Raw genomic sequence first — 25,612 nt, 5'->3', positions numbered from 1 at the left:
TTGGCTACAAGGTAAACTTCGATGTATCTCATTACTTAATTGTAAATGCAAATGATAAAGTAGTGTTGAAAGGATCTAGAAGAAACAACATATATACTTGTGTTATTGATGAATCTAGTTCTAGCAACACATGATTGGTCTCACATGATATCACACCCCAAACCACCCCCTAGGAGGATTGGGTAGGTGACCCGAATTGCGCAATGGTAATCCGCCAAATCCCACGGATCTAGAAGTAGTGCTTACGATCATGGAACCACAACCATCACTTAACCATAGGTAAAATCAGAGTGTCACAGATAACTACAATTTGATAAATAAAAGGAAACGTAGCGATATGAGGAAATAGTGATAATATATACATATAAAAGTGTTACATTTCCCATCAATCCACACACAAAGTAAACAAAAAAATAAAACTGATAAGTACAGTACTACATACAAAGACATGTACAGGGCGAGCATACTCAACCCTAAAAAGGAAAAGTAAAAACTACAATGATCAAGTCAGAACAGGGATAACACCAAATAACCCAAAAAGGAGTTTCCAAGTCAAAAAGCTGTCGCGAACACACTTCAATAGTCTTCATCAACAACCATCAAAAATGTGCACAGGATCGGTATGACCTCCATCAAGTCTACACCAATATCATCGTAACAACCAAAAGTCTTCTCTTCGAGATGACCTGCCATGCCACAGCAACATCCACTTGTAAAATCATCTAAGAAAAGCATTGCATAACAGAGTGTGAGCCCCACTGAGCTCGTGAGCAAATAAAATCAATCATGCATGCACATGCAATCACAATTCACAATTCATATAATCCTACATAATATGCAAGTCCAGTTTAATTATTAGCCACCTAGTAATACAACTAAGTCGGGTATGTGCTACTACAATCCCTAATACATGTATCCCTGGTGCGGGCTTCTAACCCCTTCCCGTGATATACCCATTAAGTTATCGGAGAGGATCGGTCAGCTCCCGCATTCGTTCACCAAGGTCAGCCCGACCAGCCCTCTGTGATTAACCCGTGGGACAATCCATTTCTTTCTTTTCTTTTCTTTTCTGGCTTATAGCCCATATGCACCATTTCGGTGTTCTATTCATTCCTTTTTCTCTTTTCTCATTTTTCTGATGGTCGCCCCACAGGCATCCACACCTGAACCCCCGTTGGCAAGGGTGCGTAGCACGGGTGATGAAACTCTAGCCCCATGTCTATATGACATCATATGAGTTAGGTGGTGTCAACCGCATCCCATACTATGGGCTACCACGGGCCTCATTTCCAAGCTAACTACGGCATCTAGTCTAGCATTCATAATCATCATAGAAGAATTTACAATGTTGATCAACAGACAGTCATTGTGCAGTGATTTGAGTAGTTTGAACAGAACTAAATAACACAGTAATTATATTCAATTCTTATTAGTCGGCATCAGATCATAATTACATATACACATATGATAGTATTATTCATTCACCTGCACTTGGCTCTAGGTATTCAGTCTAAATCTCAGTTCCAGCAGTTGCCTAGTTGTTGACTTCGAGCACAGAATCAGGTCCTAGATGTAAATCAAAAGTTGTCATGTTAAATTGTCAGTCTGTCACTGGGAATCCTAGGGTACCTTAAACTTACAGGGTTGACCCGGGGTTCAGTTGGTTACACTTGGAATCACTGGGCCTTGCACTGGGCCTTGAGTCCATGTCTCGGTGCATTATCCAGAGTTATGGCATAGGGGCAAAATGGTCATTTATGGTATCTACACTTGACCCTAAGTCAAAACATGCTTACAGTGCTATCCACAGCTTGTCTGTGCTGCAGGACCAAGCACAGCAGGGTTTCTTCTACCTATGGGGCCCACTAGGGTTCCAAATCATTTCCCAATAAGGACATATGTGGGGAAGGGCATTTTGGTAATTTTCCATCCTTCCCATAGTGTTCAGGGGTTAGTGGGTATGATCCCCCAGGTCTACCCACCCAAAACAGCCAGTTTTACCTCACTGGATGATGGCTCTAGGCCTTGTTGCATCGCCCCGTGGCTGTTCATTCGATGCAGACTGAGTTTCCAAGGTGGGGCCTTATGGGCTGGGATCAGACCTGATCCTCTGCATGTCAGGGGGGTCTGGTAGCCCCTGAGGTGGCCTACCTATTGGTCCAATTGGAATCTCCATCAGATCCACCATCAGATTGATAGTGGTTGCCCAAGTAGTCTAGATGAATAGTATTCAGGGTTTTGGCCAGGCTTGGGAGCTAGTTTTAGCCACATGCAGGGCTGGAAAAGCATGGATAATAAGGGTTCAGGGCTATAACCATCTAGGGTTTGGTCTCTGCAGCCCTAGCTTGTACCCAGGGTTCCAAATCACAGATCAATAGGGCCATCTGGCAGTGCAGGTGGGCACACATAGATTTTGGCCATAGGAACAGCATAACTAAATGCTCAAAATACATAAAAATTCTAGATCTTCCATGCACAAGGTCTGCATGGTAGATCTGGACCAGTACTAGGCAACCCCTAGCTATTCTGGGCTGCCCAGAGAGCAAAAATGCAAGGAACATAGAGAGGGAATGGGGACAGCAGGTGAGGATAGGTATTTTTATACCTAAAATAGTTGAGGGTGAGCTCAGATGCAGCAGGGATGGGTGGCAGTAGGTCCCCCCCTTCTTCTTCTTCTTTCTTCCTTCTCCTTCTTCTTCTTTTTCTCTCCTTTTTCCTCTCTGTACTCCCACGGTTTCTCCAATAGATAGAAAAGCTCTAATGAGCTCTATCTCCCCCTATTTATAGACTAAGGCCAACTAAGGCCTGTTTGCCCATTAAGCCCTTTTGTAAAAAATTAGTTTTTAACCTGATTCTGACTGATTCTGGGCTCTCTGGTGGGGTCTACAGTGAATTGAGGTCATGAGGTTGTCCCTCAAACTCCCCTCTATTAGTGGAGGGTTCCTATGTCCATGTTGGGTGGTCTCCATAATTAAAATAATCAAATATATGCAGAATCAGTCACTGGGTGATGTCTCTGGGCCTTGCTGCATCACCCAGTGCCATGGCCCAGAGAATTCCAGCAACTGAAACTCAAAGGGGCTTGCACAAGGGTTTGACCCTTGGTCAGGGTATTGTCCCCACATGTCCATAAAGGGTTTTTGGCACATTTTACTTAGGTGGGTCCCACAGTAATGGGGAGGAGAGAGATTATCGGGGATCCAGGCCATACATCAGGTTGTGAGCTGTGCCAGTGCAGGGGTCCACTATCCATCTTCTCACAGGCATAAAGGAGGACATGCATAGGGTTTCTTCATTGGTCCATGTCACTAGAGTAATGCTCCACAGTGACCCTGGTTGCATGATCAGGGGTTCCTGTCCTTCAGCCAGGTAGGGGCAGGGTTTGACATTTCTCCCCACCTTATAAAATTTTGTCCCCGAAATTTGCTTACCTTGTAATCTAAAGAGTTGAGGATACTTCTCCTTCATTTCTTGCTCACGTTCCCATGAAGCTTCTTCTACTGGGTTATTTTCCCATCAAACTTTTACAAAAGCGACGGTGCGGTTACGGAGGTTATACTCCTTTCTGTCCAGTATTTCCGTGGGGTGTTCTTCATAGGTCATATCCGTGTCCAGCTGTTCAGGTTCAGTTGATAGCACATGTGTTGGATTGTTTAAGTACTTTCGTAGCATTGACACATGAAAAACATCGTGGATAGCTGACAAGGATGGTGGCAGAGCTAGTCGGTATGCTACGGGTCCCACTTTATTAAGAATTTCGTATGGACCAATTAATCTTAGGCTCAACTTGCCCTTCTTGTTGAAACATAGCAAACCCTTAGTTGGCGATACTCGAAGGAATACTTTTTCTCCGACCTCAAACTCAATATCCTTCCTTCGATTATCCGCATAATTTTTCTGCCTTGACTGGGCTGCCTTGATCTTTTCTCTTATCACATCCACCTTGTCGCAAGTCGCTTTAATCATTTCAGGTCCAAGATATTTCCGCTCACCATCTTCATCCCAGTATAGCGGAGTTTGGCACTTCCTGCCATAGAGTGCTTCGAACGCTGCCATGCCAATGGTGGAGTGATAGCTATTATTGTATGCAAATTCCACCAATGCTATGTGAGCATCCCAACTCTCATTCATTTCCAGAGCACAGGCTTGGAGCATATCTTCTAGGGTTTGGATGGTTCTCTCTGACTGTCCGTCAGTCTATGGATGGAAAGCTGTGCTAAGGTTTAGTTGAGATCCTAACACCTATTGCAAACTTCTCCAAAACCTTGAAGTAAAACGAGGATCTTTGTCAGACACAATACTGACAGGCACGCCATGTAAGTGGACTATGTTCTCAATGTATATCTGGGCAAGCTTCTCCATTGGATAACTTATTTTAATTATTATGAAATGACCTGCCTTTGTCAGTCTGTCTACGATCACCCAAATCGTGTTCATGCCCTTTCTAGTGTTGGGCAAATTTGTCACGAAGTCCATAGTGATTCTTTCCCACTTCCACTCAGGTATGGGAAGTGGCTGCAATAAACCATACGGTTGGTGTCTCTCTGCATTTATTTGTTGACAGGTAAGGTACTTGGACACGTAGATCACTATGGTCTACTTCATTCCAATCCACCGGTAATACTTCTTTAAATCCTTGTACATCTTAGTACTTCCGGGGTGGATCGTATAGGGTGAGTTGTGCGCCTCTTTAAGAATTCGGTCTTGGATGTCATAATTGTCAGGCACACACAACTTGTCTCAAAACTTCAGTGCGCCATCTTGGGCCAAGGAAAAATCTGGGTCCCTATGGACACCATGTTGAACTTCCCAAATTATCTTGGCCAGCTGGGGATCCAATGGTTGCTTCGCAATTATCTCCTCACGTATCGACGGCTGCGGGTCCATTGCTGCTAATTGCATAGCTGCTTCCTCGATCATGAGTTCCAAATCAAATTTCCGAGCTTCTTTATTAATTGCTCACTTACGATGAAAGATGCGAGGGACGCAGTTTGAGATTTCCTGCTTAATGCATCCGCCACAACATTGGCCTTACTGGGGTGGTACTGGATCTCACAATCATAATCCTTTACCAATTCCAACCACCGTCTCTATCTCATGTTTAGCTCCTTTTGGGTGAAGAAATACTTCAGGCTTTTATGATCGCTGAAGATTTCACTCTTTTCACCATATAGGTAATGTCGCCAAATGTTTCACACGAAGACCACCGCTGCCAACTCCAAATCATGAATGGGGTAATTCTTCTCGTGTTCCTTTAACTGCCTAGAGGCATAGGCGACTACTTTACCTCTCTGCATTAGGATGCCGCCAAATCCCGTCTTAGACGCATCAGTGTACACCGCCATTCCTCCGGTTCCATCTGGGATGGTCAAAACTGGAGCTGTTACCAATTGATTCTTCAATTCCTGAAAGCTTTTCTCGCACACTTCATTCCATTCAAACTTAGCACCCTTCTTTGTGAGTTTTGTTATGGGTACCGAGATGCGTGAGAAATTCTCAATAAATCGGCGATAGTAACCAGCCAATCCTAAGAAACTTCGGATCTCAGTGGCATTCCTCGGAGTCTCCCACTTGAGAACCGCATTTACCTTGCCTGGGTCTACTTTGATGCCATCCTTGGTGACGATATGCCTGAGGAATCCAATTTGGTGAAGCCAGAATTCACTTTTACTAAATTTGGCAAAAAGCTGGTGTTCCCGTAACCGCTGCAACACAAAGGTAAGGTGTCACGCGTGCTCTTCCTCACTCTTAGAGTACACCAAGATGCCATCAATAAATACTATGACGAATTTATCCAGCACGTCATGGAGCACTCTATTCATCATATCCATGAATGCTACCAGGGCGTTGGTCAACCCGAACGACAAAAACTAAGAATTCATAGTGTCCATATCGAGTTCAGAATGCCATTTTATGAATGTCTCCACTTTTGATCTTCAGTTGATGGTATCCTGACCTAAGATTAATCTTGGAGAAAACTCTCGCTCCTTGTAACTGATCAAATAGGTCATCGATACGCAGCAATGGATATCGATTCTTGATCGTCAGTTTACTCAATTCGCGGTAGTCGATACACAGCCGCATGCTACCATCCTTCTTCTTTATGAACATCGCAGGTGCTCCCCAGAGTGATATACTGGGTCGAATGAATCCCTTCTTCAGTAGGTCTTGAAGTTGTGTCTGTAATTCTTTCAATTCGATAGGTGTCATTCGATATGGTGCCTTGGATACTGGTGCTGCTCCAGGAATTAGGTTGATCGCAAACTCTATATCGCTGTCCGACAGCAGCTAAGTCAGATCTTCTGGAAATACATCAAGAAACTCTCTGACGACGTGGAGTTCCTCCAAGGGTTTTATCCTCGCCTCCGCGTCTATCACAGTGGCCAAAAAGCTTTGGCATCCTTCTTCTAGGAGCTTCCTCGTCTAGAGTGTGGATAATGTTATCCTTTTGGATTTCCTCCTTGGTTCACTTTGATAGGTGAAGTCTGACCCATCTTCCAGTTTAAACTTTATCTTTTTCTCTGCACATAATACATTTGCACCATAGGCAGATAATCAATCCATGCCTAGTATTACGTCAAAATCATTTATATCCATCCTTATCAATCGTGCTGTTAGTTCCTTTCCACAAATTTCAATCTGACAAGGGTTGTAGACCTCTTTCAAACTCACGATACTCCCTGTCAGTGTGCTGACTACTAACACATGCCCAATGTCTCTTGGTTGATCTTTCATCTTACTCGCAAAGGTTGAGGAGACGAAAGAGTGGGTCGCTGCCCGAGTCGAATAATACTCGTGCGGGTATGGTTGAGACATTCAGGGTACCTAGGGTTTGTAGGTAATTTAGGTTACATGTAGTAAGCCAATTATTCCCTATAGTTAAGTAGTGTTCAACAACTTACTTGTCAATACATCAGGGTTCGCCTCAGCTTCTTCATTCGTCAAAGCGTACACCTTTCCTTGCGTCTGATTGTCCTGTGGCTAAAATGGCCTAGCATAGGGCTGGTTTAATGAGTTGTTGCTATATCCACGCGATCTACATTCTTTGGCCACATGCCCTTCCTTGTTGCACAGATAGCACTTAAAGGATGGAGCACTAGGTGTTGAGACCTTGCTCACCTGAGTTATTATGGGTCGGGCTGGCGAAGCTGCTATTATCGCTTGACTCGTAGCACGTTGAGCAGGTCCAGTAAATGTGGGGCAAAAAGAGTTTTGACCCATGCTCGGCCTACGATACGGAGTCGAAGTAGGGCTTGAACTCATCCCTCGGTAAAATTTATTTGGCCAGCCATAGGTTTGAAAATTATTTGGCATTTTGTTCAAACCAGACGACGTCATAGTCTTTTCTTTCTCCTTTTCCTTAAACCTATCCTCCATTGTCTTCACTTTCTCGATCATTTGAGCATAATCCCAAATATCCATGATTGACAGTACTAACCCAATTTCAGTTTTGAGTCCCTTCTCAAATTTCTTAGCCTTCCCCTTTCAGGTGCTCTGGAGCAAAATGGAACAGATCTTCAAATCGCTGTTGATAGTGCAGCACTGACTTATTTCCTTGCACCAGTGCAATAAATTCCGCTTCTTTCTTGTCCTTAAAGCTCTCAGGGAAGTAGTTCTTAAAGAAAATTTCTTTGAACTGCGCCCACATAGGATTTGGGTGAGCAGCTTCCAAATTAGGCCTAGTTGCCTTCCACCAAGCTTTGGCTTCATTCTACAACTGATAACCCGCATATATAATCTTTTGTGCATCCGTGTACTCAAGTACTTCAAATGCCTTTTCTAGGGCACTGATCCATCGTTCTGGCTGCATTGCCTCAGAGGTTATTTTTGAAAATGCAGGCGGTTGGAGTTTCTTGAATCTCTCCATAACCTTGGCGGTGGAATTTTCCCTAAATACTGAGGCATAGGTGGTGGAAATAGCATGGGTCGATTGGGTGGTGGTGGTGGTGGTGCAGCGCGTTCGTGCATCATGGTTGCAAACTGTGTAGACATCTGACCAAGCAACTCTTGTTGTTGTTGTATGATCCGCATCATTGTGATCAAGAATGCAGTCACGTCGCCGGCTGCCACACTTGGCTGAGGTGTTACAATAGTAGCTTGTGCAGCCATTGGTGCTCTTAATGAAGCAGTCGATGCCTCAGAGTTTTGAGCCTCAGTTCCGTTAGGCAGCACAACCTCCGGTACAACTCTAGGTTGTTTACCTTTACGTCCTCCACGAGAACTTCTAGTGTTGACCATTGTTGTTTCTCTGAAAAGAGGAGCGTGTTCAATATTCCAATTTCATCATGGATCAACAATTGTTTTCTAACTAGGTAGGTACAAATCCAGTCCACAGTTCCAATATGTATCATGAGTCATACCAGTAAGGTGGATTGTTAGATTCATTATCTTGGTTTATTAGGTGACGTGTCTTATTGAATGCTTTATGTTTCTCTTTCTTACGCATTTTATGTGTCAATATGCTGTGCATGGCACTAATGAAAATTTTCAGATTTTTAAATAAAGACTTTTAATTATTTACCTGATCTAGCAGGCAAGCATCTCCAACTTCTTCCCAGTCACAAACTCCATTGCCAGTAGAAATTCTATGTCAGCTCTTACCTCTCCAGCTAAGGACATGAAATGGTCTCGCTATGCCGGTCCACTAATGGCAGTGAGGGCTAGGTAATAGTCCAGTCGATTCTCAGCTCGGGGTAACACTAGTCATATCCGTCAGTCTCTCTCATAGATGTCTAATGTAAATCATGATGCTGGGGTCTCCAGCCTTAGTCAAAGTAATAGGTCCTGTCACATAGAATGGTTCTAGACATTAGGGCATACTTAATTAAAAGAATAAAGTACATAACTACTGAAATTTAAATGACTAGGGGTCACTAATACCATCTCTTGGGTTGGCTCGAGGTACCCTATCGTCTAAGTGCTTCGATTAGTTAAACAGCCTATTCTTGGTTGACCTAGTCCACGATTTGGGTAAGATCTACGCTCCCCATACTTACTAGTCCCTTATTACAACATACCTACATATCTAAGTTCCGTTTGCATAGCAGCACTCCAAGCAGTTCGTACATCACAATATTCAAACATGTGGTAATTAGGTAGTACACACCAATCATTATACACATTTATCTATATACATTAAATATTTATCATAAACACAACAACAAAATTTTTTTTTTCCCAAGCCCTATGTGCTCTATTCAACCCTCAAATAGAAATTTCACCCCTGTGGGTTTAAGAAGGTTGTGTTTGCTTAGTACTCGATTAATTTATTATTATTCTTTTCTTTTATATATATATATATTTTAAACCATCTGAGAAAGTTCATATTTTATGTTCGTTAAGGGTAATATGGTCAAATCTCAAGTCCTTATATGTAAATAACCCGAAACAGCAAATTTGCACACACTGGGCGATGTCTCTGGGCATTGCCACATCGCCCAGTGCCATTGCCCAGGGAATCGGGTCGGGCACAGGCTTTTTAAGTCTGAGAGGGGCCCATTTTGGTTTTATTCCTCTCAAAACTCAACTAAACACCTAGGAGAAGCTCTTGGAGGGTAGTGTGACCTAGTCCACACCAAATCCTCACAATCCCCCATGGTTTTTGTGAGTCTACGTGTGCCCAGGTATGTTTTCTTCACTACATTACCTAGATAGATGGTTATTTCTTTAGATTCTTCCTTGGGTTAGGGTTTCTCTATTTTTCCTTGTCCTAACCTAATTATTTTTTTGTTATTCCTTATAGGAGATGTCTACAAGTCGCCGTACTACTAGGAAATCGATAGCCCAAAAGAGGCTACGGGTCAAATCCGAGGAATCTTCCTATTCTTCGGTTCCACCATCATCCTCTAGAGATGATTAATCTTCAGAGGAACCGGATTTCGACCACCATCTTTTCTCCAGGTATGAGCACACTAAGGAGTGGAAGAATTTTGTTTTCGTGAAGATAGTGAATGGCTGGGTGGTGTGAGTAGAGGACTTCCACCAATACAACCTCTACGCCAGGTTTAATGCCCTAGGTTGGGCATCGATGCTATCCCCTACCGAGCCTTGTTATCCCAACTTGGTTCGGTATTTCTATTGTAACTTGATGCCATCTGGGGCACAAGAATTCACACTCCTGAGTAGGATAAAGGGAGTGGCTATCAAACTGACCACTACCCTTCTAGCAGAGATCTTGGGCTTACCAGACACAAGAGAGAGGGTTTACTATCAGCCCCGTATGGATATTTTGGATATGTTTTCTTTGGAGACCAGGAGGACGGTCTTCGAGGCTTTGATTGGTTCAGGAAACACACCGAAGTCTGAGACCTCTTACAAACCTAGTGCCAAGGTGATTAGTAAGTGTGTAACCTACAATATTTACCCAAAGGGTGGGAACAAGGGCAGTATCTCTATGATGAGAGCATACGTTACCTACTGCCTTTTGGGAGCTGGTCAAGGGTGTCCAGTCATCAACCTCCCATATCTGTTACTTCAGCTGATGCTCTATCATGCACGGAACCCAGTTGATGGGAACCTTCCCTATGGGAGATTCCTCACCTTGGTCTTTTGATATTTTGGGGTGCCATTGGAGGATGAGTACATTGATAGGACCAAATCCAGGCCCATAGTTAAGACTTCCATTATGAAGATGAAGGTGCCTAGGGAGGATCCACCAGACGATGTGGAGTAGATGATGCCTGGTGATGAGCAGCGTGAGATGCATGATGGAGGTGACCATGGTGTGGATATTTAGGGTATGGGACTGCGAGACATTGAGGGGGACACCCAGGGTTTACATGCAGAGGAGCAGGGCACAGGTCAGGGTGGTTTTGAGGGCTTTGGCACACAGTTTACTGACCTACCTGCATATGAGGCGACAGGTTCTACTAGCTCCCAGGTTCTAGGACCTTCTGATTGGGCACAGATGATGTCACATTTCCAGAGTCTTGGCACTCAGCTCTCTAGCTTGGCGACTAGGGTGGACCAGGGCTTCACTTCCTTGGAGACAAGAGTGGGATCTATTGAGCAATGGCTAGATTTCTGGGATAGATTCTATAGAGTTGATTCACGCTAGTCATAGCCTCCTACTAGTGATCTGCCTCCTTCTGAGTAGTACTTGATCAGCTCCAGATGCTCCTACTACATGGTTCAGACTACTATATATATATTTTTTTATTCAGCTTATGCACTTTTTTTTTTCAAAGATGTACTTAGTTTAGTGTGTTCTTCTCTCTTTTTTTTTTTGGGTGACAACTTATGTAAATATTAATGTAGTGTTTATCCAAGCTGATGTAGTGGCTTAGCCACATTTTCTTTTATATTTGTGGATTTATGCACCTTTTTGTTTTTTTACATCCACCTCCCCTGTAGCTTTTAATTATATGTTTTATGGTTTGAAACTTATTAATCCTAGTCTGCACTTCATGATCATAAGAAGAGCCTCACGCTCTGATACCAAGCTTTGTCACACCCCAAACCACCCTCTAGGAGGATTGGATAGGTGACCCAAATTGCGCAACGGCAATCCACCAAATCCCACGGATCTAGAAGTAGTGCTTACGATCATGGAACCACAACCATCACTTAACCATAGGTAAGATCAGAGTATCGTAGATAACTATAATTTGATAAACAAAAGGAAACGTAGCGATACTGAGAAATAGTGATAATATATACTTATAAAAGTGTTACATTTCCCATCAACCCACACACAAAGTAAACAAAGAAACAAAACTGATAAGTACAGTACTACATACAAAGACATGTACAGGGCGAGCATACTCAACCCCAAAAAGGAAAAGTAAAAACTACAACAACCAAGTCAGAATGGGGATAACTCCAGCTAACCCAAAAAGGAGTCCCCAAGTCAAAAAGCTGTCACAAACACACTTCAATGGTCTTCATCAACAACCATTAAAAATGTGCGCAGGATCGGTATGACCTCCGTCGGGGTCCACACCAATATCATCATAACAACCAAAAGTCTCCTCCTCGAGATGACCCGCCATGCCACAGCAGCATCCACCTGCAAAATCATCTAAGAAAAGCATTGCATAATAGAGTGTGAGCCCCACTTAGCTCGTGAGCAAATAACATCAATCATGCATGCACATGCAATCACAATTCACAATTCATATGATCCTACATGATATGCAAGTCCAGTTTAATTATTAGCCACCTAGCAATACAACTAAGTCGGGTCTGTGCTACAACAATCCCCAATACATGTATCGCTGGTGCGGGCTTTTAACCCCTTCCCGTGATACACCCATTAAGTTGTCGGAGAGGACCGGTCAGCTCTGGCATTCGTTCACCAAGGTCAGCCCGACCAGCCCTCTATGATTAACCCGTGGGACAATCCATTTCTTTCTTTCTTTTCTTTTCTTTTCTGGCTTATAGCCCATATGCACCATCCGGTGTGCTATTCATTCATGCACCATTCTGGTGCTCTATTCGTTCCTTTTTCTCTTTTCTCATTTTTCTGATGGTCGTCCCCACAGGCATCCAACACCTTAACCCCTGTTGACAAGGGTGAGTAGCACGGGTGATGAAACTCTAGCCCTGTGTCTATATGGCATCGTATGAGTCAGGTGGTGTCAACCGCATCCCATACTATGGGCTACCACGGGCCTCATTTCCAAGCCGACTACGGCATCTAGTCTAACATTCACAATCATCATAGAAGAATTTACAATGTTGATCAACAGACAGTCATTATGCAGTGATTTGAGTAGTTTGAACAGAAGTAAATAACACAGCAATTATATTCAATTCTTATTAGCCGGCATCAGATCATAATTACATATACACATATGATAGTATTATTCAGTCACCTGCACTTGGCTCTTGGTATTTCAGTCTCAATCTCAGTTCCAGCAGTTGCTTGGTTGTTGACCTCGAGCACGAAATCAGGTCCTACATGTAAATCAAAAGTAGTCATGTTAAATTGTCAGTCTGTCACTGGGAGTCCTAGGGTTACCCTAAACTTACTGGGTTGACCCGGGGTTCAGTTGGTTACACTTGGAATCACTGGGCCTTGTACTGGGCCTTGGGTCCATGTCCCGGTGCATTGTCCAGAGTTATGGCATAGGGGCAAAATGGTCATTTATGATATCTACACTTGACCCTAAGTCAGAACATGCTCACAGTGCTGTCCACAGCTTGTCTGTGCTGTAGGACCAAGCACAGTAGGGTTTCTTCTACTTGCGAGGCCCACTAGGGTACCAAATCATTTCCCAATAAGGACAGATGTGGGGAAGGGCATTTTGGTAATTTTTTAGCCTTCCCACAGTGTCAAGGGGTCAATTGGTAAGATTCCTCAAGTCTGCCCACCCAAAACAGCCAATTTTACCTCATTGGGCGATGGCTCTAGGCCTTGTTGCATCGCCCAGTAGCTGTTCATTCGATGCAGGTTGAGTTTCCAAGGTGGGGCCTTATGGGCTGGGATCAGACCTGATCCTCTGCATGTCAGGGGGGTCTGGTAGCCCCTGAGGTGGCCTACCTATTGGTCTAATTGGATTCTCCATAAGATCCACCATCAGACTGACAGTGGCTGCCCACACAGTCTAGATGAATAGTGTTTAGGGTTTTGGCTAGGCTTGGGAGATGGTTTCAGCCACATGCAGGGCTAGAAAAGCATGGATAATAAGGGTTTAGGGCTGCAACCATCTAGGGTTTGGTCTCTGCAACCCTAGCTTGCACCCAGGGTTCCAAATCATAGATCAATAGGGCCATCTGGCAGTGTAGGTGGGCACACACAGATTTCGACCATAGGAACAGCATAACTAAATGCTCAAAATACATAAAAATTTTAGATCTTCCATGCACAAGGTCTGCATGGCAGATCTGGATCAGTACTGGGCAAACCCTAGCTATTCTGGGTTGCCCAGAGAGCAAAAATGCAAGGAACATAGAGAGGGAATGGGGACAGCAGGTGAGGATAGGTATTTTTATACCTGAAATAGTTGAGGGTGAGCTCGGATGCAGCAGGGATGGGTGGCAGCAGGTCCCCTCCTTCTTCTTCTTCCTTCTTCCTTTTCCTTGTTCTTCTTTTTCTCTCCTTTTACCTCTCTGCTCTCCCATGGTTTCTCCAACAGATAGAAAAGCTCTAATGAGCTCTATCTCCCCCTATTTATAGACTAAGGCCAACTAAGGCCTGTTTGCCCATTAAACTCTTTTGTGAAAAATCAGTTTTTAACGTGATTCTGGGCTCTCTGGTGGGGTCCACAGTGAATTGAGGTCATGAGGTGGTCCCTCAAACTCCCCTCTATCAGTAGAGGGTTCCCATGTCCATGTTGGGTGGTTCCCACAATTAAAATAATCAAAAATATGCAAAATCAGTCACTGGGCGATGTCTCTGGGCCTTGCTGCATCGCCCAGTGCCATGGCCCAAAGAATTCCAGCAACTGAAACTCAAAGGGGCTTGCACAGGGGTTTGACCCTTGGTCAGGGTATTGTCCCCACATGCCCATTAAGGGTTTTTGGCACAATTTACATAGGTGGGTCTCATCGTAATGGGGAGGAGAGAGATTACTTGGGATCCAAGCCATACATCAAGCTGTGAGCTGTGCAAGTGCAGGGGTCCACTGTCCATCTTCTCACAGGCATAAAGGAGGACATGCATAGGGTTTCTTCATTGGTCCATGTCACTGGAGTGATGCTCCACAGTGACCCTGGTTGCATGATCAGGGGTTCCTGTCCTTCAGTAGCAATTTCAGCCAGTCAGGGGCAGGGTTTGACATATGATGAATCAAATATATGGCATAGAAAACTTGACCACATAAACATCAAATTAATTGAATCTATTGCATCTAAAGAATTAGTTCAAAATTTACCAAACTTGAAATTTGATAAGAACTATTTTTGTGATGCATGTTAAAAGGGCAAACAAATACGAGTCTGTCATAAAACCAAAAATATTATTTCTACAAATAGACCTCTTAAATTGCTTCATTTAGATCTTTTTAGTCTTATATCTACTCCAAGTCTAAGTGGTAAGGTATATACTTTTGTTATTGTTGATGATTTTTCTAGATATACTTGGACTTTGTTTCTTAGACATAAAAATGATGCATTTAATGAGTTTATAATCCTATGTAAGAAAATTCAAAACCAAAAGGGTTACTTAGTAACTACCATAAGAAATGATCATGGTGGAGAGTTTGATAACTCAAACCAATTTGGGAAATTCTGTGATGATGAAGGCATCACTCACAATTTCTCAGCTTCTCGAACTCCTCAATCTAATGGGATTGTAGAGAGGAAAAATAGATCCCTTCAAGAGACAGCCCGAACCATGCATAGTGAGTATTCATTAATCAAATACTTTTGGGTTGAAGTCGTAAACACAGCTTGCTATGTTTTGAACAGAGTTTTGATCAGAAATTTTTTGTAAAAAATACCCTATAAATTGTATTTTGAAAAGAAACCAAAAGTTGATTATTTTTCAGATTATTGGGTGTAAATGCTCTATTTTAAATACTAAAGATTCCAAAGAAAAGTTTGATGAAAAATTTGATGAAGGCATTTTTCTTGGGTACTCTAGCAATAGTCGTGCTTATAGAGTATTCAACAAAAGGACCTTGGTTGTGGAGGAATCTTTGAATATCAGATTTGATGCATCCCCTCCAAAGGAAAAATACAGACCATTGGTTGATGATGATGAGAATGTTATATCCAAAATCATGAAAAGGGTTGAGATCACTTCTTTAGAAGAGAATGATAATCCTCCCTCAGAATCATTTAAAGAAAACTCAATGGAACTGCCTAAGGAAGTTAGACCTGTAAGAGACCACCCCTTAGAACAACTCATCAGTGACTTTGAGACAGGTGTTAAAACAAGATTCAGAATTCAAAACACTTATAATTATGTTGCATTCCTATCATTGAGTCTAAGAGTACCAAAAAAGCATTATCTAATAATGATTGGATTTTGGCCATGCAATAAGAATTGCTTCAATTCGAAAAAAATGATGTATGGGAGTTTGTGCCAAAATCCAAGAATAAAGCTATCATTGGTACTAAGCGGGGTTTTAGAAATAAGCTTGATAAAAATGGAACTATTGTTAGAAACAAGGCAAGACTTGTGGCCCAAGGCTATAATTAGCAAGAGGGAATCAACTTTGACGGGACGTATGCTCCTATTGCTCGATTAGAAGCCATAAGGATGCTACTAGCCTTTGCTTGTCATAAAAATTTAAAGCTTTATCAAATGGATGTCAAAAGTGCTTTCTTGAATGGTTTTATTGCCAAAGAAGTTTTTGTATCTCAACGTCCTAGTTTTGAAAAATTTTCTTTTCCCTCTCACATATTTCAACTCAAGAAAACCTTGTATGGACTTAAGCAAGCCCCTAGAGTTTAGTATGATAGATTAAAGGTATTTTTAATTGAAAATGCATATACAATTGGTAAGGTAGATACTATATTATTTGTTAAACATAAAGGTTCAAATTTAATTATAGTTCAAATATATGTAGATGATATCATTTTTTGTGCTAAAGATGAATCATTATGTCTTGAATTCAGTAATTGTATGAAAAAGAAATTTGAGATGAGTTTAATGGGTGAATTGAATTTCTTCTTTGGATTTCAAATTAAACAAACTGAAAGTAAAATCTTCATTACTCAGTCTAAGTACATTAAGGAATTATTGAAAAATTTTAATATAAATTCTCAAAAATCACGGTTTGCCGGTGCACATTTGTTGTGGATGAAGAAGGGTTTGACCTGATAGAAGAGCTTAACCATTTACTTTCCTATCTCCCTTAAGCGGCAGAGTAAGGTGTAGAACAAAAAACTGTTCCTCTCGAGAGAAAGTTGTGTGAGGCTTTCCAGGTAGGTACCCAATTCATACCCTGGTGTACAGGTATGGAGGATACATAAGGAGTGTCGGAGTAACAGACAATTATTGGTGGCATGGCCCTTCTACTGATGATAAATACAATAATGCTCAGGCTTATACCACTTTGGTGCAGGATCAGACACTGGCCTTGGATTTATATTAGTCAACAGACCTTTGGGTTGTAACTTCTAGCACTCCCTTGAGCACATCAATCACTTTATCAAAATATGAACATGAAACTCCTTTTGATCCTACTCGTTATCAAGGTATGATTGAAAGTTTATTGTATTTAACTGTAAGTAGACCAGACATTATGTTTAGTGTTTTTACTTGTGCAAATTCCAAGCTAGTCCTATGCAATCTCATGTTAGTGCGGTTAACTGTGTTTTTAAATATTTAAAAGGAACTATATTAATGTAAGACTTTGGTACCCTATGCACAACGATTTTGATCTACTTACCTTTTCGGATGCTGATTTTGCTGGCTGCCACATTGATCGCAAGAGCATTAGTGGAACTTGCCACTTCCTCAGATCATGCCTTATCTCTTGATTCAGCAAAGAGCAAAACTGCGTTGCACTCTCTACTATCGAAGTTGAGTATATTGCAGCTGGTAGGTGTTGTGCCCAAATTCTCTAGATGCGCCAGACTCTCACTGATTATGGGGTAACATTCGATACTTTAAAGATTCTTTGTGATAGTACAAGTGCTATTAATCTCAGTAAAAATCCCATTCTTCGCTCAAGAGCCAAGCTCATTCATATTCATCACCATTTTCTTCATGACACTGCTTAAAAGGGACAAATTGTCCTTGAACATATCTACACTACTAGGCAAGTCACGGACATTTTCACAAAACCATTGCCTGAAGAAAGATTTTACTCTCTTTGATGAGAGTTGGGTATCTGTAACACATTTGAATGAGAATAAGACTTTTGGATAAGCCTAAACGAGCAATCCAAACAAACCCCAAGTCAACTGGCTTACAATTCATAATTTTGGATTATGTACTTAAATTTTAAGATAGTGTGTGTTTTATTCAGAACCTCTACAACTGTTAGTTGTTTATGCTCTAGTTGGATATTGTAAACATTTTGATATGGTGCATACTTTTAGAGGGAGTATGCTAATGATATTTCATCTTATGGCTCTTCCTCTATACTTGCTATTTTGCATAAAATTTTCTGATATAGGGGGAGCTTCTTTACTCCTTTTTGTTGTTGACAAAAGGGGGGGAAATGATGAATTTATGATTTGAATCATTTTTGGTATTATGCTTAGTAGGGGAGAAGGAAAGAAAAATGATTATACATGATGGTTGATTATATCATTCTTGTCTTATTTATTGTATATTGCATTATATATCTGTTTTTAGACAAATCATATGTTTATCATCATCAAATAGGGGGAGATTATTGGGAAAAATACTTCCCTCCCTCCATGATTGTTTTAATGATAACAAACGAGTTGGTACAAGCCATTATGTATTATTATGTCAACAAGTTTGATGATGGAATAAAGAAGAACAAGTCAAGATTTGAAGGACACGAAGCACAAGGAAAGAATGGAGAATTCAAGACAAAAGCTTAGAATGAACAAAGACTTTGAAGACTTACCAAGATACTCAAACAAAAAGTACTTGAAGAGAAGTTTTACAGATTGAAGAACATCTTTGAAGAAATCAAGTTGAAGATCTACATGAAGATGCTCGTGTGCACATACAGAAACACTTGCATACTTGTAATTCCTATCTTTAAAGTGATTGAACCATTTGTTTATTCTTATTCTTATTCCTATCCTTATTGGTGCGTCAGGTAGGCAGCCGGCACTATATTGTATCAAGCCAATCCCTTTTTGCATGGATCCTATTATGTGGTTTTGATTATTTTTATATTTTGAGTATCCTTTACTTTTCCATTTATCATGCCCTTGAATACTAATCTTGTTGGTAAGCATAGGATTAGATTTGCGTCCTGAAACATCGGATCTTTGACGGGTAAGAGTTTAGAGCTGATAGATGTTATGCGTAGAAGAAGGATTAATGTTGCATGTATTCAAGAAACAAGATGGAAGGGTCACAAAGCCAAGGCATTAGATGATTTTAAACTATGGTACTTGGGAGACGAAAGAGGGAGAGGTGGAGTGGGCATAGTGGTGGACAAAGACCTTAAGAACGAAGTAGTGGATGTTAAAAGAATTGGCGATAGGATCCTATCTATCAAGCTGGTGGTAGTCAACGAGATCATCAACATAGTTAGCGTGTATGCGCCGCAGGCAGGACTAGATGACAGTGTTAAATTACAATTTTGGGAACACATGGATGGTTTAGTGCAAGAGTTTGGTCAGGGTGAGAAAATTATTATTGGAGGTGACCTTAACGGACATGTGGGCAGAGAACGTAGAGGGTATGAAGAAATTCATGGAGGGCATGGAGTTGGAGAGAGGAATGAAGAGGGGACATCAGTGCTTGACTTTGCGATAGCCTATGATATATGCATTGCAAATACCTTTTTTAAAAAGAGAGATGAACATTTAATTACCTACAAGAGTGGGCAGCATGCAAGCCAAATAGATTTCTTCCTAACCAGAAGGTCTGACAGATTATTATGTAAGGATTGTAAGGTCATACCGGGAGAGTGCATAACCACCCAACATAGACTGGTGGTCTTGGATATGTACCTTGGTACGAGACACCGTAAGAAGGTGAAACAGGTTTGTCCTAAAATAAGATGGGGCCGATTACGAGGAGCTCTCCTAGAATCATTTACCGAGAAAATGGCCTTGCAAGGGAGGTGGGATTTTGAAGGAGATACAAACAAGATGTGGATTAATTTACCGAGAAAATGACCAGATTCAATTGGAAGGAACTAAAAGAGGTAGGGGCAGACCTAAAATGACTATTGGAGAAGTGGTAAGAAAGGATATACATATGGTAGGGCTAGATCCTAGTATGACCGCGGGTAGAGTTGTTTGGAGGTCAAGGACCCGTGTAGCCGATCCCGCGTGGGGGGATGTTCCTAGGATACTTCTTTAACTAATGCTTAAACCCCTTTTATTTTTATTTTTATTTTATTTTTTATTTTATTTTATTTTTACTTTATTTTATTTTTTTGGCCCTTTCGGATCCATGTAGCCGACCCCATTTAGTTGGGATAAGGTTATGGTTGTTGTTGTTGTTGTTATCATAAGCATCATGTAGGGACCTTAGGAGATTGATTAAAACCCCTTATGACCTTATCTTAGGTTGGAAAAAGGTTGGAGTAAAATCTCCCTAGTTAAATCGACAAAAATAAGTCAAACAAGCTGATTGGACCATGATCTGGTTGACTGGATCATTGGCCATTTTGTCCGGATACTAGCAGTACCATAATTGGTACGTACCAGTCATTTGATCCAATTGATCGAATCAAACTGGACGATCATTCGGTTGACCGGATATTGATCGGATGGACCAAAAATAGATCCGTTAGAATACATTTTGCACATGCTTTTAGAGCCTCAAATGAGCCTATAAATGGAGAACATGTGTGAGCTATTCATCTACCCACTACAGTCCAAAATACTACTTTTGTGAGAAGCGAAAAGTCATTCTCAAGTTCTATTGATTGAAGTCTAGTAGTCTCCATTAAGATCATCCAAGGTTGATTTCAACATTCAAGATCTTCATAAGCTTTGATTCTAAAGAAAAGTTCTAAAAAAAGTCAAAGGTCATATATATTCATTTCACATCATTTAACACTTGCAAGGAGTACAATGTCACACTCTTTGCCTAGGCAACTATTATCCGTTTCATTTGTAATTATTTATTGTTCTTGCATTAACCTAGACTATACTTAGGTTGTGCAAGGGATCTCCTTATCCTTAAAAGATTAGGATTCTCTTTTCCTGGTAAAAAGATTGTTCTTACATTAACCTAGACTGTACTTAGGTGGTGCAAGGGATCCTGTTATCCTTAAAAGATTTAAGATTCTCTTATTCTGGTAAAAAGATTAAGGATCCTTTTATCCTAAAAAAAATATTATAAATGTGTTCTTCCCAGCTATTGTATTGAAAGAAAGATACTAGTGAAATTCTCTCATGGTTGAGAGGAATGGATGTAGGCCGGGTTAGTCGAAATCACTATAAATCTAGTGTGTTCTTCTTTTTAAGCATTTATTTACATTTCTTCCATTTCAATCAAAAAGCATTTAAAAATATTAATATTTCACTAGTGATAACCTATTCACTCCCTCTAGGTTATCTCACAAAATCAACTAAGACTTTCCTTATGTCTAAGTTTGACACTAAAAACATAAGTGAAGCTGACGTTATTTTAGGCATCAAAATTATTAGCAGGCTGAATGAAATTATTTTATCTCAAGCTTATTATGTGGAGAGTTTACTCAAAAAATATGATCATTTTGATGCCAAGCCACTCAATATACCTTTGGATGTCGGGGTTCATCTATTCAAACATGAAGGAGAACCAATTTCTCAAAAGACTTATTCACAAATTATTGGTTTGATTCCTTATCTCATGAACTGTACTAAACCTGAGATTGCCCTTGTTATGGGGAAGTTGAGCTAATTTACTAGAAATCCAGGACAAAAACATTGGGATGCCTTAGTGAGATTATTAAGGTATCTGAAGGGTACAATGAATTATAGCTTACACTATCGTGGTAACTGGATAGTGCTTGAAGGATTTTATGACACAAATTGGATTTTCGATTCAAAAGAAACATTAGCTACTAGTGGTTACATATTCATATTAGGTGGTGGTGCAGTTTCATGGAAATTGATAAAAACAGTTCTGTGGCACAGGATCCACCATAAAAGCTGAATTTGTAGCTTTGGAAAAGGCTGGTTCTGAAGCCGAATGGCTCAGGAATCTAGTAGTGGATACACCATTATGGCCAAAGTTGGTGCCAACAATCTATCTACACTGTGATTGTCAAGCGACTATTGCTAAGGTTAAAAGTCGAGCATATAATGGTAAGAAGAGACATATACGCCTAAGAAACAACTTGGAGAGGCAATATATGGAAAATGGTATCGTTGCGATACAATTTGTTAAGTCGGAGGCAAATGTAGCAGATCTGCTAACAAACCCACGTACCACTAAGATTATTTGTGAAACATCTAAAAGAATCGATAGGGGCCCTGTGATTCATGGGTCAAAGTGATGAAAACCCAACCTATGTTATAGAAGATCCCTAGAATTAGGTTTAAAGGGTAAGAACAAAGTCACTGGATGACTTGACTAGTACGATCATAATTTGCCTATACTGGTTAGATGGTAAGGTTGTACTCATTGTGATGAACGAAGTATGGGTTAATAACTCTTAATCAGAAAAGTCCATGAAATGTGGGGATATGTTAACCGTGGTGCATACTAATGGGCTAACTTAAGTGAATGTAGGGGGTTTGGCCACCTCTGATGAAAGTTTTATGGACGAACTTTCAAAACATTCATGAGCTAAGATGGGGACAAGGCCAAATTTTCCATTCAAAAAAAGGGTATACTAAGGAGTTGAGTAGTAGCTAGGATATGATTGGTAAGTCAATCAGCTACTCCAATGAGGAAAGATTCAAGAAGTCTGACTTTTCACCCACACCCTATAGTGTAGCTTATCAGACTTAGTGTAGATTTAAGTCCAAAAGACATTTGTAATGAAGTGTCTTATCATTCTAATGAATTTATCATAATTTTGAAACTTGTGGGGAGGGGATTGTTGTATTTAAATGTTTTAAATAGTAAGTTTCAAAATAAAAAAAACTTGTTTTGTTTTGTTGGATATGTGATATGAGTGACTTGAACCCAAGACCTATTGGACAACTAGTGCAAGGATAACTTTGAGCTTGAGTCCCACATGGAAAGTGGGACAGAACATTTTCTTGCATATATGTAGTTGTGGGGAATAGAGAGGATGAGCTTCCTGAAGGAAACTCTCAATTCTCCCATGTGTTCGGATTGGGTCCAGATTTGGGACCAGAACCGGGAACCATCCCAAAACTGTCCCGTTAAAACCTAGTACCGGACCACCCCATTAATAAATGGGACGATACTGGAATCTGATTTTGGTACCGAATAATAAATGGGATGGGACGGTTCTGGGATGGGATTCCCAATGGTATCAGTACCGAAATACCAGTTAGGTATCGGAACTACGAGTACCCTTTCAAAGGGTATATTTCATGTTATTATGTGAAGTTTTATGACTGTAATTTGATGTATTTTAGTGGTATTTTCTCTTATAGAGGTTTTGGCTAATGGACCTTTAGTTCTATTTCTATAAACATGTTTTGTGATGGCACTAAAACCATGTATGAGTTTGTTTATTTCTTCGTTATTAATTCTTAGACATCGTTTTGAGAAGATTACATAGGATCTTAGGGAAGACATTGGAAAAGTAAATCCATGAAATTTATCTTAGTTTCGTATTTTAAGTTGCTTTCAAATAATGGAACCATCTCGGAACCATTAAACTTCTTCTCCCTTTTTTATCGGACCTAAAACTATTTAGGAACCTGTGCCGTCCCTAATCAGGACTGGGACCTAGGTTTGGTCCCGTTTACTAAATGGGATGGTACTGGGATTGGCACCTTTGTACCGGTACCGGTATAGACCCATCCCAAGTACCGGGAACCATCCCAACTGACACACTTAGGTCCAGGGTGCTTTTCACACACGCCGAGCCGGTTGTGATGTGGTGTTGTGTGGTGAGGTGACGTGGTCAAGACCAAAGAATCTTTTTGGTTCTTGGTTGAGCCAGTTGTGGGCCTAATATTATTTATTTTTTGGGCATATTACTTGGCAGAGTGTATAATGGGCTTGGAGTTGGGCCCATATGCTATGTGTCTGTACGTAAATGGGCATGTCTCTTTTAAGAGACATATCCATTTAAACAGGTGCTTTCTTAATGGTCAGATTGGAATCTTCCAATCCTAACTGTTGGACCAAAGGGACATATCGCTACCACCTTAGACTGTGGGGCACCTTGTAGGGGTGCATTCTCCTCTACAAATAGAGGTGATATGGACAGCCCAAGTATGTCATTTGTGGTTCCTCTCTCTCTCTCTCTCTCTCTCTCTCTCTCTTGCATACTATTTCCTTCCCCTATTTTTAGAAGGTTTTCTATAGCATTTGCATTGCATATTGTTGGTCTGAAACTCAACCCCAAAGTACTCGAAGGGGCACATCAGACTAGTACAAGTTGTATGCAGGAAACCGTCGACTGTTATATCTTGGAGCCAATGTTTGCATATGTACCTAGTTGCATCAAAGAGGGCAAATATTGTCTTTAGGACAATGTCTACTGATATGGCTAAACCACTGTTATCATCTTGGATACATTATTTCTCCATTTCGAAATCATTAACAACAAATATATGTTTTTAGACAGTTCTCCCTTATTCATTTTCTACAAAAAGAGAAAAGTTCTTTGTGGGGGGGAATGTACCGCCCTCGCCTAGACACAGGGGGCGAAATGATCAGCCCACCCCATATGATGTTTCCGCTCACTCTTATTGGTCCCCATGCACATGTAGGGGCCACACTCCCCCACAGTATGCTCCCCCATTTAATAATGATCTTCTATATGATTGTTGCACAATTTTTTTCTATTGATTATAAGCAAAACTAGCCATAGGAGACCTATGCTTCTGGGGTCCTTTTTAAGTTCAAAATATATTATTATATTTCATATAAGGGGTTGGATTTTTTTTTTTTTGGGGGGGGTGGTGAGGGAAGAAAAAAAAACATCACAATTTTGTATTTCGAGCTTGGACCTCTTGTGTTATTATCTGGGCCAGGTTCACATGCAAAGAAATGGGTTGAGCTTAGACCAGCCCAATCTCTGTTTAACCCAACTAATACGCTGCAGGCCTAAAAACTCACTTGGGCCCACAATCTGGATTGCTAAAACTTGGGGATGGTGGGGCAACTTTTGGGCTTGGTTGGCTTGGGCTAGGTTGGCCCATATTCAGCTTTCATATGAATTTTGTATTATCATTGATTTATATTTTATCATCACACTATATCACACACACACACATATGGTTCGACCTAACAATGGTTCGTAATCTTGGATCAGATTGACCGGTACTGGTCGGATTAGATCGGTATCGGCCGAGACTGATCCGATACACCTGCAAGAACAAGGGTAAAAAGGTTAAAAACAGATTTTTTACGAAAAAATAGGAGCAAATGCGTCATATTTGGTTCGAATCTGGGCGATACTGATCCGAGACACTAAACCGATCTGAGATATCGATCCCATCCCGATACTGAGATTATGAACCATGGACCTAACCCTCAAAATGATGTTTAAAAATAAGCAGGATGTTTTCTGCGTGGGACGCAGGGGCCATGCCCACGCACAACAGGGGCCGGAATGACAGCCATGTCCCCCATGTATAGCGGAAATTCTAACCCCTTTTGTGCCACCACGTGCATTCTCATTGGCTGGCGCTCAATGTGGCCCCTGCACCCCAACCAGAAAACAGCGCCCCTTAAAAATATTTATTTAATACGAAAAAGTGGTAGCTAAGTTGGTCGAGTCCACTTTGGATAAGTTCCAACTAACCCCAAAGGAATGCTAAGAGCTGGAGGGAGACAATAAACTCACCAAGAAATTAAATGAGTTACTAATATATGAGTGATCAATCAAAGCATTCTGCACTTCATTGGGGTAATTTTTAATTACATGAAGGGCCCTGCTGGGCTTGACATTGTTGGTGGTTGGGCCTCCAATTAATATTAATGTCCATGTCCTTGTCTTTACTTTTGATGAAAAAATTTGGAGAAATA

General features: G+C 41.0%; 1 long non-coding RNA gene across 1 annotated transcript; it reads left to right on the top strand.

Annotated features, from left to right (window-relative positions):
• On the top strand, positions 1 to 22,916 carry LOC122663814. Its single transcript, XR_006333226.1, has 3 exons — positions 1 to 11; positions 10,440 to 10,447; positions 22,785 to 22,916. It is a non-coding gene; the product is annotated as an uncharacterized LOC122663814 (long non-coding RNA).
• Positions 22,917 to 25,612: the final 2,696 nt, after the last annotated feature.

The sequence above is a fragment of the Telopea speciosissima genome, chromosome 6 (assembly GCF_018873765.1).
Source record: "Telopea speciosissima isolate NSW1024214 ecotype Mountain lineage chromosome 6, Tspe_v1, whole genome shotgun sequence".
Classification (NCBI taxonomy): Eukaryota; Viridiplantae; Streptophyta; class Magnoliopsida; order Proteales; family Proteaceae; genus Telopea; species Telopea speciosissima.
This window is presented reverse-complemented; position numbering and strand designations above follow the sequence as displayed.